Raw genomic sequence first — 14,802 nt, 5'->3', positions numbered from 1 at the left:
ATCGACTATCGAGTCGTTTAAAAAAAAAAAAAATTTACGAAGATTAGATAGTCGAATTTTCATTTCAAGATTTATTTCCCACAAATTATATGAGTCGGTCAAACTTTTTATTTCTTTCTTTGTGTTTTTTTTTTTTTTTTAAACCAAATTAATCTATCTTTGACCGCCTTGTATAATTTTAATTTATAATATTTAAAATTGATTTTTTACAGTGAACTCATTTTAATGACACTTGCTGTAACTTGAACACTATTTTTCGTCTTTAAAATGTAGTGCTTATGAAAGTTATCATGAGACCAATCTCATAGCATTACTCATCATTACTAATATAAAAACCTAACAAATGATAGTGTACCTTATAACAACTAACTGCAAAGCAAACAAAATAAGTAGTTAAATTGTGGTGCAAGTAACAAACACTCAAATACATATATTAATTTTTTTATTTTAATTAGAGCTAGTTCGGTGTGATGAAATGAAATAAAAGAAAGTAGAATGAAATAATTTGTTTTTCATTCTTATATTTGGTATCAATTTTAAAGTTGGAATCATTATTTCCCATTATTCTTGAAGAATGACCATTTCATCAAAATTATTTCACCTTCCAACAAAAGGAATGACCATTTCATTCTCTTCTCATTCCATTCCCACCTTTATTTTCATTCCATTCCAATTTATTCCACCTGTGGCCTGACTCCGTATATGTGTATGTTAATTTAAGGGTTTGGCCGTCCAAAGAAAATATAATAATAATAAAGGCAAAAACACAAGTTCAAGTGAATAGGAAAATGATGGAAAGTCAGATCGAAGCATGGATCAATGGAAGCTTGAAGTAACTTGGATTCATGGCATCAGGACGGTTGGATCGAAGTGATGAATCAATTGAAATTTAGGGTCATTTTGATCTAAGGAAAGAAGTAAGGTGTTTTGGGGGCATTTTGGTATATTTTGCACTCGTTAAGTTGCCTTAATTCTATAAATATATAATGGGAACAGGGTGGATATAACCTTAAATTTTGGGTGATGTTAGGCTGAGGTGATCTTAACAATATTGCTTTCAAGCTTGACCCTTTTCTTTTTTTTTTCGTGCAAGGCAACCGATCAGGTAAAATATTCTAATTATGTTCGTGACTTCTAAGGAATTGTTTGTATCTAAAAAAAAAAATAAGAGTTCAAGTCTTTTCCAACTTAAAAAAAAAATTAAAGGTCCAAGTCTTTTCGAACACCAACCTTTGGCATTAGCGAAACAAACTTGACCTTATACTAAGCAAATTATTACACAAAATTGAGCAGTACCCAACATTTGTTGCATAAATTCATGGGTGTTTCCTATATGCTATGTAGTTTATGAAAAGCTAAAGTTCAGTACTATTTCTTTCACCAACTGCATTGGTTTCAAATTTTAGTTGATTAGTTTAGGAAAATAAAATTAGTCACCGGTGAGGTTTACTTAAAATTTTCAAAATATTAAGAACTATTCTTGCTTTTCATTAACAACATCAAAGTACGTACAAGAAGTGTCATTGTACAGTAAATCTATATATGCTAAAGAACTACAAGCAAACTATGCTCGGACAATGAAACTGACAAGATTAAATTGAGGGTGTGTTCGGTCGTATGAAATTATAGTTTTAGATTATGTAGAATTTTTTTTTTAAAAAAAAACAACTAAGACCAAAATTTTCTCAGATTTCTGGCTCCGCGCCATGGATGGATATAGTCTCAACCGATCTCTCTTGATACTCAGAAATCCCCTTGGAAGAGCTACTGGAACCAGTTGTACAATCTGAACTGTCGAATCCGTAAGAGCTAGTGCAACAACCGTCCACACACACACAATCTGGTTCAGAATCACCTAACTCCCTCGTCCTCCTCATGTTCTCTGAAGCTTTGATCATTTGCTTGCTGCTTTCCCAAGGCCTTGGCTCTATCAGATGTTCATCAGCTATTGCACTCATCAACCGGAGTTTCACATCATCTGCTACTGAATCTATACAAAGATTCCCCTTCACCTGCATTTTATATATATATAATGTGGGAACTATATAAGAATTAATTCACAGAAACAATGAACCAAGAAATTAATTACCTCCTCATCTACGAGATTTCCAGGCAATAATCCAACATTGGTCTTCACAAATTCACATCCATAACGATCTCTGAATAGGTTTTGTAGCAAACGCAGTTCTTGAAATTCCTCACACACTGAGCTAGCAAATACTAGACTTGACATGGCTTTCTTCACTTCAGTTGGCAACTCACTGGGGCAATATTGAATCACAAACATATATCAGATATATGGAATGGACAAGATCATTGTATTACTTTGGAGAAATGAACTACTCATCACAATCGATTCAAAAACTGAAAAAATGAAATACACACAAAGATTATATATATTAAACATTTCATACCAGTTTTTGCTAATACAATGAAGATTATTGTAGACCTGTACACTGAATTGGTCCACTCGATGATATGCACATGCCATGCACATGTGCTTATAGAGATGATCAACCTGCAAAAAAAATTAGCAGAAATTAATTTATTTATGAGGTTTTATTCCCGGGGATAATACCTACTCTCTCTCTCTCTATATCTATATGTACATGCTATAGATTCTTTTATTAATGTAAAAGGCATGATGCATGCATGGCATAGACATGGGAGTTACATTATAATTATAAAATAAACCAACTGTACAAAAACTTTTGGGTAGGAAAATTAGGATCATGTAACTTGCTACATATAACTCTATCTGTCAAGTTTTATGAAATTATGAACAGCAAAATATATATATATATACATATATATATATTTAGGTTCAAACAATTTCTTGAAAGGGGTGTGTGAGTATGTACCAACTAGGATGAAAAGGGATACTAGGAGTCTGCTTTGGAATTGATAAAATCAATTTAATTGCTTGAAATTCATCTTTTAACTTTCAACAAAAACAAAAAATTTATATTTTCGCATGAAATATATAGAATGATATTAATAAAATTCGAAAAAATCACATCGTATAATGTTGAAATAAATTTTATGAAAAAAATTCGTAAAGTTGTGAGAATAATCAAGTTACCCTAGCAAAAGCTAAATCATGTTGGCCAGCCTTGAGTAGCTGAGCAATATTAGCAGATGATTGCCTTATGATGGAATTCCTCTGACTCCTCTGAATCTTCAGTTCGCGCCACAGTTTCTCAATCAGTTTCTTGCTGCATCATTCAACACAACTTGTCAGCCAACTCATGCATGAAAATTTTAAAGGAACATATTATTGAAATATTTTACCTAATTTCATTTAAAAGCAAAATAAAACAAAGAAATGAGTGTCCTTGAATCAATTTAATCAAGTACATTATATATGGGTTTTTTTTTTTCACAAGTACAGTATATAACCTATTTAGAAGATAATATATAGATATATATATATATATACACACACCAAAAATCAGTGATTGATTACCTTAATTAACAGATTAATTCTTAAAAGAATCTTTTGAAAAATAAAAAATATAAATCTCTAACTAGGAACGCTTAAGAACTTTAACATGATTAAAATTCAACCACGATAATGAAAAAATAATCAATAATTATTCCTTATTGAGAACTAACAATTTTACATTGGTTTTTGGATGTTTCAACGTTTGATTTTATATGAAGTTTCTTTCTTGGAATAGAAGTAATGTTCTTAACTCTAACTGGGTAACAACATCAATTTATCGTATATTACACACAAATATGTATACAAACGCTTAAACACGTAGAAAGAAAATTTAAAAAAAAAAAGAAAAAAAAAAAAAGAAAGAAAAACAAACTAGCTAGCTACTGTAACCCTAATTACTTATTAGAAAGAAAAGATTATAAATATAAGAATCGCGTACCACTTATTAGCTTTTCTTTGATCGTTTCCTCCCAACGCGCAGAAAAGCATGATGAACGAATGTTAATTGGAATCGAAAAACCCTTCAACGAACAAGCCTAAACCTAGATTTTTTCAAGTCTCTCAGATTTATGCAGCAAATAAAATACTATATGAATATGATAATATCACACACACACACACACATATATAGATATATATATATCATCTAAACCAGCTGTAGAAATTTTGTCGTGAAATTTAAGCAATGTAGAGTAATGTTGATCTCTTTATGTTTTTGTTGTTATCTCATATAAAAAATAATATTGAAACGAGCATTGAATCGTATACAAAAGAATTGTACATTATATAGTCAAATTTTCATATCAAAATTCATTTCCCATAAATTATATAAGTCGGTCAAACTTTTTCATTGGGCAAAAAAATGACTTTTTTTTTCCGATGATTGTGTGTAACGGGTGGGCGTTTACCCATTTACCCAAAAGTTCGAACTGTTAGGTAAGACTGCATACCCACCCATTTATACCCAATCTCTTTCCCATCCGATTTCGATGTGGGACAAAATGACCCTTGTTACATTCTCCCCCACCCAAACTCGCAACGCCCTCGTTGTGGTTGGGCCACCCTGCCTACCCGGGTGGACTCACCCGGACGCCTTCCGAGCCGGGCGCTTGGCGTGACACCGGATCAAGGACTGGGTTTGGCTCTGATACCAATTGTAATGGGTGGGCGCTTGCCCATTTACCCAAAAGTTCGAACTGTTAGGTAAGGCTGCAAACCCACCCATTTATACCCAATCTCTTTCCCATCCGATTCCGATGTGGGACAAAATGACCCTTGTTACATTTTGTGAACAAAAAAAAAACGGTAATAGTACTAGTAATGAGCCTGACTACCAAACGGGCTTGGAAGTCAAGCCCCAAGGCAAACAAATAAGAGCTTTAAGGGCCCAATTGAGGCCCAATACTGAGCATTTGCATCAATGTTAATTTGGTGGGTTTGGCTTTGCTTGTAAGAACACAAGGTCAAGCATTTGTTTAGATGTATAATAGTTTTTTAGAAAATATTTTTTTTATTTTTTGGTGTTTGATTGTAGTAAAATATTTATGAAGAAAAAAAATATTAAAATTTAATAAAAATAAATTATTCATCAATTTTCGACAAGTTATTTTACGTAGACCCTTACCAAACACCAAAAAAATAAAATTAAAAAAATATTTTACCTGAAAAAAGAAAATATTTTTCAGTGGAGCCTAAGTTAGATACATTTGTTTGTATGTAATAATATCAGCTACGAACACTCAATCTCCCAATTGGAGAAGATTTGTACAAACTGAACTATTGCCCTATTTAATATTTTTATGTTTCATATATATATATATACACACACACTAGTAAAAGATACTATACACGTGGTTAAAATTTAAAAGTTAATTTATGATAAAAAAATCATAACTTTGTATAAAATAGAAAAAGTAGAAGAAATATAATTAAAAATTCTAATTTTGCACTTACAAATTTTTATTCTTATTTCTCATGATTCTTCTTTCTCTTGATTCTTCTTCAGTTGCAAACTCTAGAAATAAAACAATAGCAACTCTAGAAGCAAACAGATAAAATGAATTGAAAATAAGATAAATTAAAAAATATAAAATTAATTTACTTAAAAATATAAAATCTCAACACCAATTACAAAGAGAAAAGGAGCAAAAATAATACAGGTAAAATACATAATAAAAAATTAATAAAATACTTTCATGATACTTTTGAAAAACTAAAAAATAAATCACAATGCCAACTAAATTTACAAAATCAACCAACCATTGTTGTCACCAATCAAACATTAAACAAAGAATAAAAAATAAAATACTTTTATGATGTTTATGAGAAAATAAAAATAAAAACTTTAAAAAGAAAATATAATCCTAATGAACTTACCAGATGAAGCACTGAGAGAAAAATCTGAATACCAATTACAAAGAGAGAGCCGAAATTTCATCCCTTCTCCGACAGTGTGGGAGTAACTGAGACTCACTGAAGGTGAATTTCTTATACAAGTAGAGTTGCGGTTTGCCTTCTTTTGGCGAACACGCTGCCGCTTTGTGAGAACGAAAAAAAAGAAATCTAAACATCAAAAGGGTAAAATATATAAGAAATAAAAAATCAATTTCTTATTTTCAATTGTATTTCCTTATTCAATAAGAATTGTACAAATATAATTTCAATTTAATTGGTAAATTGTGTTATTAAACAATTATCTACTTTTATCTATTTTATTTTAATTGGTAAATTATTTTATTAAACAATAACCGATTTTACTTATAATATAATAGAATTTATTTTAATTGATAACTTATTTTATCAACCATGCATGGTGACAACCAACCATTGTTGTCACAAAACCAAACATAAAGCACACAATAAAAAAATAATATACTTTCGTGATGCTCCTGAAAGACTTAAAAAAAACTAAAAGAAAAAAATTATAATCCTATCTAACTTACCTATTTTATTTTAATTGATAACTTGTTTTATTATTTTATTAACAATTATTTATTTTATTTTAACTGGTAACTTGTTTTATTTTATTAAACAATTACTTATTTTATCTATTTAATTTTAATTGATAACTTGTTTTATTATTTATTTATTTTTAATAATGATTTAAAATTCTTGACATTTCTTTAATGATCTAATCCTACTGCTATTAGATAATGACCTTTTCTTTTTCATATTTTAAGAAACTTGTTCCTTTTTCCTATTACCATTATATATAATTAATACAAAATGACAAAATTAGGCATATAATTTAAGCAAACTAAACTAAATCAATTTGACTAGGCTTTGTCTCTTTTGCTTGCCGTTTCTCTCTCTCTCTTGAAAAAATAAATAAATAATGTCCTCTCTATCGTAAGTTTGAAAATAAAATAAATAATAATAATAATAATAATAAATTAATTCACAAAGAAACTGCGAGCAATTTAAGCCTAAATTGTTAATGACCTTTTAGAATGCCTAATTTACTAATGTGCTTGACTACATTCATTAACAATACATAATAATATTCATATGAAATTCCCATTACTAAGTACGGAGTATTATTTATCAATCAACCAAAATAAAATAATATTAATAATAAACCTTAATCACATACAGTCTATAACAAATACCTAAGGATGATTGAACAGATAAAACCATTAACCAGAGAGATTGTAGGGAGAGATACCGTACAATATGGTGCAATCAACAAAGAGTTGTGAAGAAGACACCTATCCCGCTGCCAACGCCTCTGCCAGAACCTATGCGAGGACAAATTAAAACTTCTGATCGATTTTAATTACCGAATTTTTTTTTTTCTCATTTTTTCATTAATTTTTTACATAATATATTATTGAAGTATGGGAAGAAACTAAAAACAAACAACTTACCGTGATTTATCTTTGCTTAATTTTACTTCCTTTGGGTTGCAAAGAAGAAGAAGGTCACTGTTAGGGGCGGAGCCAAGATTTTAGTCCCGGAAGGGACACAGTTTTTAAAAAAAAAAAAAAATTAACTAACATTGATATAACAGGCAAAAAGAATAATTTTAAGAAGAAAAAAAGGTAAAAAAAAAAGTTGAGATATATTTGAAAGGAAAAAAATTAGAGAGTATGATTTTAAAAGGAAAATTTGACTTTTTTTCAAGAAATTTAAAGAATAAAATAAAATAAAATAAAAAGTTAAGATAATTTTAGAAATTAAAAATTTAGAGGGGCACAATACATAATTTTTCATTTATATATTAATAATAACTACAAATTAACTATATATATTCAATTGGGGCACTTTCCCTATTGAACAGAGATAGCAAAGGGAGTGATTTTTGAAGGATTTTTTTTTTCAACGCCACTGCTTTGCAAATTAATTTTTTACTTATTTTTCTTTTTTCTTTTTTCTTTTCAAACTTTGTGAGTTTTAGGTTTGGTTGACAATTGCGATTGAGAAGAGTTTTTGTTTCGGGGCCAGAAACGGCAAGCAAAAGAGACAAAGCATATTCAAATTGGTTTGGTTTAGTTTCCTTTAGTTACATTTTTAATTTTGTTGTTAATAATATATAATGATAATAGAAAAAAAGAACAAGTTTCTTAAAATATGAAGAGTTAAGTGCAAAAAAAACTCTTCACTGTATATAAGATGTACAAAAACTCTCCTGTTAAAATAAAATAAAAACATATAACTCGGTGAATTATTAATTTTTAAAAGAAAATTACCCCTAATCATCAATTTTGACCAAATATTTTTTTAAAATCTCAAAATACCCTCCCTAATGTAAGAAAGAATAGTGCAGTCTTCCAAGTTCACGACAGTCTTCTAACTGCGGTAGTCTAAACGGCAGTCGAGCACGATGAGCTAGGTGCGGTTTGGAGTCTGTCTAGGTGCGGTTTGGAGTCTGTTCGGTGAGCAAGGAAGAAACTAACACGGCCAGGGCGACTCAATCTAATTTGGGAATTTAAGTAAAAAAATAAAAAGTAATTTTTTCAATAATATAAATTAAATTAGTCACAACTCAAAAATAAAATATACAAATATATATACATACAAATTTATAATAACAAAAGTTAATAAAATTAAAAAACAATAAATAAAAAAAAAAAACCATTAAACCTGATTTAAATCCAAATCTAATACTTTTACAAATTTTTCAATAGAATAAAAATTCGTTCATAAGAATTATAAACTTGTAATGAGAGTAGAAGGAGAAGACTTGTTGGAAAAAAGAAGATAAAATATAAAAATAAAAATAAAAATAAAAAAATGTAATGTTTTTGTCATTTTTCCAAACAATAACATTAAATAGATATTTAATACTTTACTATTGGTGTAACTTATTCAAAAATATTTTTGTTGTTGGCGTAAAAAAACGTAATGCGTGAATGAGAGTAAAATATTTTTTTGGTGTGAATGAGAGTAGAATATATATATATATATATATATATATATATATATATATATATATATATATATATATATATATTAAATGTGCAAAGTGTTTTAGTGCTTCGGTATTTATTTATTAATATAAAAAAATATTTATTAATTGCTTCATCAGTTCAATATTTATTTATTAATATAAGAAAATATTTATTAATTGATAAAAAGTGTTTTTATATAAAGAGTTTATATAAAACTCTAACACAAATTACCTAATAAAATTTCAGTTACCTATTTTTTTTTCTATAAAACTCTATCACATATAACTTATATATATATATATATATATATATATATATATATTAGGCCAAGCTTGTGGTGTGCATATTTTTTCTTTTCTCTTTATAATTGGTCTCGTAAGTTTTTTCTTTACTTTTTCTTTTTTATAAGCATTATTATTATGTTATTATTATTTTTTTCTCTTTCTAATTGATATTTATGTTTAGAAGTAGTTGATTTATTTTATTTTTATTTTCTCTTTCTAATTGATGTTTAGAAGTGGTTGATTTTTTTTCTTCATTTTTTTTTTTTTCTTTTTCAGAAGTATCATTCTTCTTTTTTCTTTAGTTTTTATTTTTATTTTACTCTTTGTAATTATACTTTGGATGGTTCAAAATTTGTTATTCTTAATTTGTTGTATTGAGAAGGTTGGATTGTTAATTTTTTTCTTTACTTTTTGTTTTTTGAAGCATTATTATTGTTTTTTTCTTTTGTTTTATTTTATTTTTCTCATTCTAATTATTATTGTTTTTTTTTTATTTTTAGAAGCATTATTATTAATTTTTTCTATTGTTTTATTTTTATTTTTCTCTTTCTAATTGACACTTAGAAGTAGATGAATTTTTTCATTTTATTTTTCTCTTTCTAATTATTATTGTTTTTTTCTTTTTTTTTATTTTCCAGAAGTATCATTCTTTTTTTTTCTTTAGTTTTTATATTTATTTTACTCTTTGTAATTATACTTTGGATGGTTCAAAATTTGTTATTCTTAATTTGTTGTATTGAGAAGGTTGGATTGTTTATTTTTTTCTTCACTTTTTCTTTTTAGAAACATTATTATTATTTTTTCTTTTCTTTTATTCTTATTTTTTTCTTTCTAATTGATGTATAGAAGTAGATGAATTGTTTCATTTATTTTTCTCTTTCTAATTGATGTTTAGAAGTGGTTGATTTGGTAAGTTTACTTTGGTTTGTGATAGTGATGACTAATTATTATTATTATTTATTTTTTAATACAAATTTTTATAATAAAAATAAAATAATTTCTATAAAATTTACCACAAATTAACAATTTTATTTTCTATAAAACTCTATCACATTATCTATTTATTATGAGTTTTATAATAAAAGAAAATCTAATTAAACAAGGATATACTAAAAGAAAATAAAATAATTTATATAAAATTCTATCACAAATTACCTATTTTATTTTCAATAAAACTCTATCACATAATTAAAATTAGACAATTATATATTTAAAGAGTGTATATAAAACTCTAACACAAATTACATATTTATCTATTTATTATTAGTTTTTTAATGAAAGGAAATCTATTTAAACAAAAACTATATATATAAAAAAAATATTTATTAATTGATATAAAAAGTGATATTAAAAGAGTTTCTATAAAACTCTAACACAAATTACCTATTTATAAATTTATGAGTTTTTAATAAATAAAAAAAATCTAATTAGACAAGAATTATAAATATAAAAAAATATTTATTAATTGATATAATTTTTTTTTTTTAAAGAGTTTCTATAAAACTCTAACACATATTACCTATTTATCTATTTATTATGAGTTTTTAATAAAAGAAAATCTAATTAGAAAAGAATATATTTAAAAAAATAAAATAGTTTCTACAAAATTTACCACAAATTAGTAATTTTATTTTCTGTAAAACTCTATCACAATATCTATTTATTATGAGTTTATTCAGGAAAAAAAATTATTATGAGTTTTATAATAAAATAAAATCTAATTTGACATAAATATATTTAAAGAAAATAAAATAATTTTTATAAAACTTTACCTCAAATTAACAATTTTATAATCTATAAAACTCTATCACATATGACATGTATTTACCTTTTTATTATGAATATATTTAAAGAAAATAAGATAATTTATATAAACCTCCATTACAAATTATCTATTTTATTTTCTTTAAAACTTTATAACATATGACCTGTATTTATCTATTTTTTATGATTTTTTTAATAAAAGAAAATCTAATTAGATAAGGATAAATTTAAAGAAAATAAAATAACTTTTTAAAAGTGTTTCTATAAATTTTTTAAAACAAATTACCTATTTATCTATTTATTATGAGTGTTTTAATAAAAGAAAATCTAATTTGACAAGACTTATTAATAAAAAAAATATTTATTAATTGATATTAAAAATAAAATAATTTTTCTAAAACTCTACCAGAAATTATTACCTAATAAAATTCAAATATGTGTTTCAGTATTTATTCAATAATATAAAAAAATGTACTTATTAATTGAAAAAAAAACTATTACCTAATAAAATTCATATTACATAATAAAATTCAAAATACAAATTACCTAATACTTTTATGAAAGAGTTTTCATAAAATTTAAATTCCAAATTACCTAAAAAAAATTCAAAAAATTATTTCAAATTACATAATAAAATTCAGAAAAAAAAATTACCTAATAAAATTGAAATTATCTGCAAATTTATTTCAAAATACTAATATAAAAATATTTATTAATTGATATAAAAAATAATATAATTTCTCTAATACTCTACCGCAAATTACCTTTTATTATGAGTTTTTTAATAAAAGGAAATCTAAATAGACTAGGATATATTTAAAGAAATAAAATAATTTATATAAAACTGTACCACAAATTAGCTATTTTATTTCCAATTAACTCTATCACATTATACAATGATATATTTAAAGAGTTTCTATAAAACTCTAACACAAATTATCTATAATCTACTTATTATGAGTTTCTTAATGAAAGAAAATCTAATTAGAATAGAATTATTAATATAAAAAATATAATAATTTTACTAAAATTCTAACACAAATTACCTTTCATTATTAGTTTTCAATAAAAGAAAATCCAATTAGTAAATAATTTTTAATATAAAAAAATATTTATTAATTGATATAAAAGAGTTTTTAAAAAAGTTTCTATAAAATACTATCACATTTTACCTAATGATCTATTTATTATGAGTTTTTTTAATAAAAGAAAATCTAATTAGACAAAAATATATTTAAAGAAAATACAAAAATTGCCATAAATTCTGCACAAATTATTTTCTATAAAATTATATGACATTATCTATTTATTACGAGTTTTTTTAATAAAGTAAAATCTAATTAAACAATAACATATTTTTAAAAAAATAAAATAATTTCTATAAAACTCTACTACAAATTAGCTATGTTATTTTCTATAAAACTTTATCACATATAACCTGTATTTATATATTTATTATGGATATATTTAAAGAAAATAAAATAATTTCTACAAAAGTTCACCTCAAATTACCTATTTTATTTTCTTTAAAACTCTATCATATGTAACATGTGTTTATTTATTTATTAAGAGTTTTTTTAAAAAAAAAAAATCTAATTATACAATATATATTTAAAAAAATAATAATTTTTAACAAGTTTTCATAAAAATCTAACACAAATTCCCTATTTATCCATTTATTATGAATTTTTTAATAAAAGAAAATCTAATTAGACAAGCATAGTAAATATAAAAAATATTTATGAATTGATATAAAAAATTAAACAATTTCTCTAAAACTCTACCACAAATTACCTTTTATTATGTGTTTTTAATAAATAAAAAAATCTAATTAGACAAGGATATATTTAAAGAAAATAAAATATTTTTTTATAAAATTGTACCACAAATTACTTATTTTAGTTTTAATAAAACTCTAATATATTAGACAATGATATATTTAATGAGTTTCCAAAAACTCTAAAACAAATTACCTATTTATCTATTTATTATGAGTTTTTTAATGAAAGAAAATATAATTAGACGAAAATTATTAATATAAAAATATTTATTAATTGATATAAAAGAAGATTTTTAAAAAGTTTCTATAAAACTTTAACACAAATTTTCAATTTATCAATTTATTATGAGCTTTTTAATAAAAGAAAATATAATTAGAGAATAATTATTAATATAAAAAATATTTATTAATTGATATAAAAAGTAAAATAATTTTTCTAAAACTTTATCACATATAACATATTTATTATGAACATATTTAAAAAAAATAAAATAATTTCTATAAAACTGTACAACAAATTACCTATTTTATTTTCATTAAAACTTTATCACATATAACCTATATTTATCTACTTATTATGAGTTTTTTAATAAAAGAAAATATAATTTGACAAGGATATATTTAAAAAAATAAAATAATTTTTTAAAAGAGTTTCTATAAAATTATAACACAAATTACCTATTTATCTATTTATTATTAGTTTTTTTAATAAAAAGAAAATGTAATTAGACAATAATTATTTATATAAAAAATATTTATTAATTGATAAAAAAATAAAATAATTTCTCTAAAACTCTACCTCAAATTACATTTTATTATGAATTTTTAATAAAAGAAAATATAATTAGACAATGATATATTTAAAGAAAATAATTTTTTTTTTATAAAACTCTAAAACAAATTACGTATTTTATTTTCAATAAAATTCTATCATATTAGACAAGGATGTGTTTAAAGTTACCTATTTATCTATTTATTATGAGTTTTTTAAGAAAAAAAAAAATCTAATTAGCCAAAAATTATTATTATAAAAAAAAAATTATTAATTGATATAAAAATAGTGCTTAAAAGAGTTTCTATAAAACTCTAACACAAATTACCTATTTATAAGAAATGAAAAAATATTTATTAATTAGATAATAATTATTAATATAAAAAATTGAAATTTAATTAGATAATAATTATTAATATAAAAAATATTTATTAATTGATATAAAAAATTAAATAATTTTTCTTAAACTCTACCACAAATTAGCTTTTATTATGACTTTTTTAATAACGGGAAATCTAATTAGACAAGAATTATTAATATAAAAACACTCTATAAAACTCTATCATAAATTAGCTATTTTATTTTCTTTTAATATTTCAGTATTTATTTATTAATATAAAAAATATTTATTAATTGATATAAAATGAATTAAAATAAAAGAGTTTCTATAAATAAAATAAATTAAAATAAAAGAGTTTCAAATCATTATTAAAACAACTATAAAATAGGTAATTGTTTAGTAAAATAATTTATCAAATAATAAAATAAGTTACAAAACATTAATCACGTGCATCGCATCCTAGTATCTATATAAGGATATAAATCTTTGTGGGGCCAATATTAAATTTATGTATCAATTAGAGTTCAACGGAATGCGAGAGGAGAAATAAAAGAGAAAAAAGAAGAAGATATTTTAAGATATAAATATTTGATATGAAAAGAAAAAAAAAAAAAAAAAAAAAAGCGGGATTATTTTAAGATATAAATATTTGAAGACTTAATATAAAATCGAAATAAGTGGAGAAAGACAAAAATTTAAATATAAGAAAATTTTAAAATTTGGAGCGGCTGGGGCCTTAGGCCACCATTACACCTACAATTAGGAGTGCATAAAAGAATCGGAACCGTGGGGATCGGAACCGTTTTTTTCGGTTCTTACGGTTCTGATCCTGATCCCAGTTCTTAATTTCGGAGCCGTAAATGTCCGGTTTCGGTTCTGGTTCCGCGAGAGAGAGAGAGAGAGAGAGAGAGAGAGAGAGAGAGAGAGAGAGGGGGGGGGGGAAGGGGGGGGGAGGGGTTCAAATCTGAGAACGAAAGTAGGAAAACTAATTATACATATATATATATATATATATATATATAAATAT

Source organism: Cornus florida, unplaced genomic scaffold (genome assembly GCF_030987335.1).
Source record: "Cornus florida cultivar Cherokee Brave unplaced genomic scaffold, ASM3098733v1 CherokeeBrave_3.0.0_Hap2_Chr05, whole genome shotgun sequence".
In the NCBI taxonomy this organism is placed as follows: Eukaryota; Viridiplantae; Streptophyta; class Magnoliopsida; order Cornales; family Cornaceae; genus Cornus; species Cornus florida.
Note: the sequence above shows the minus strand (reverse complement) of the source record.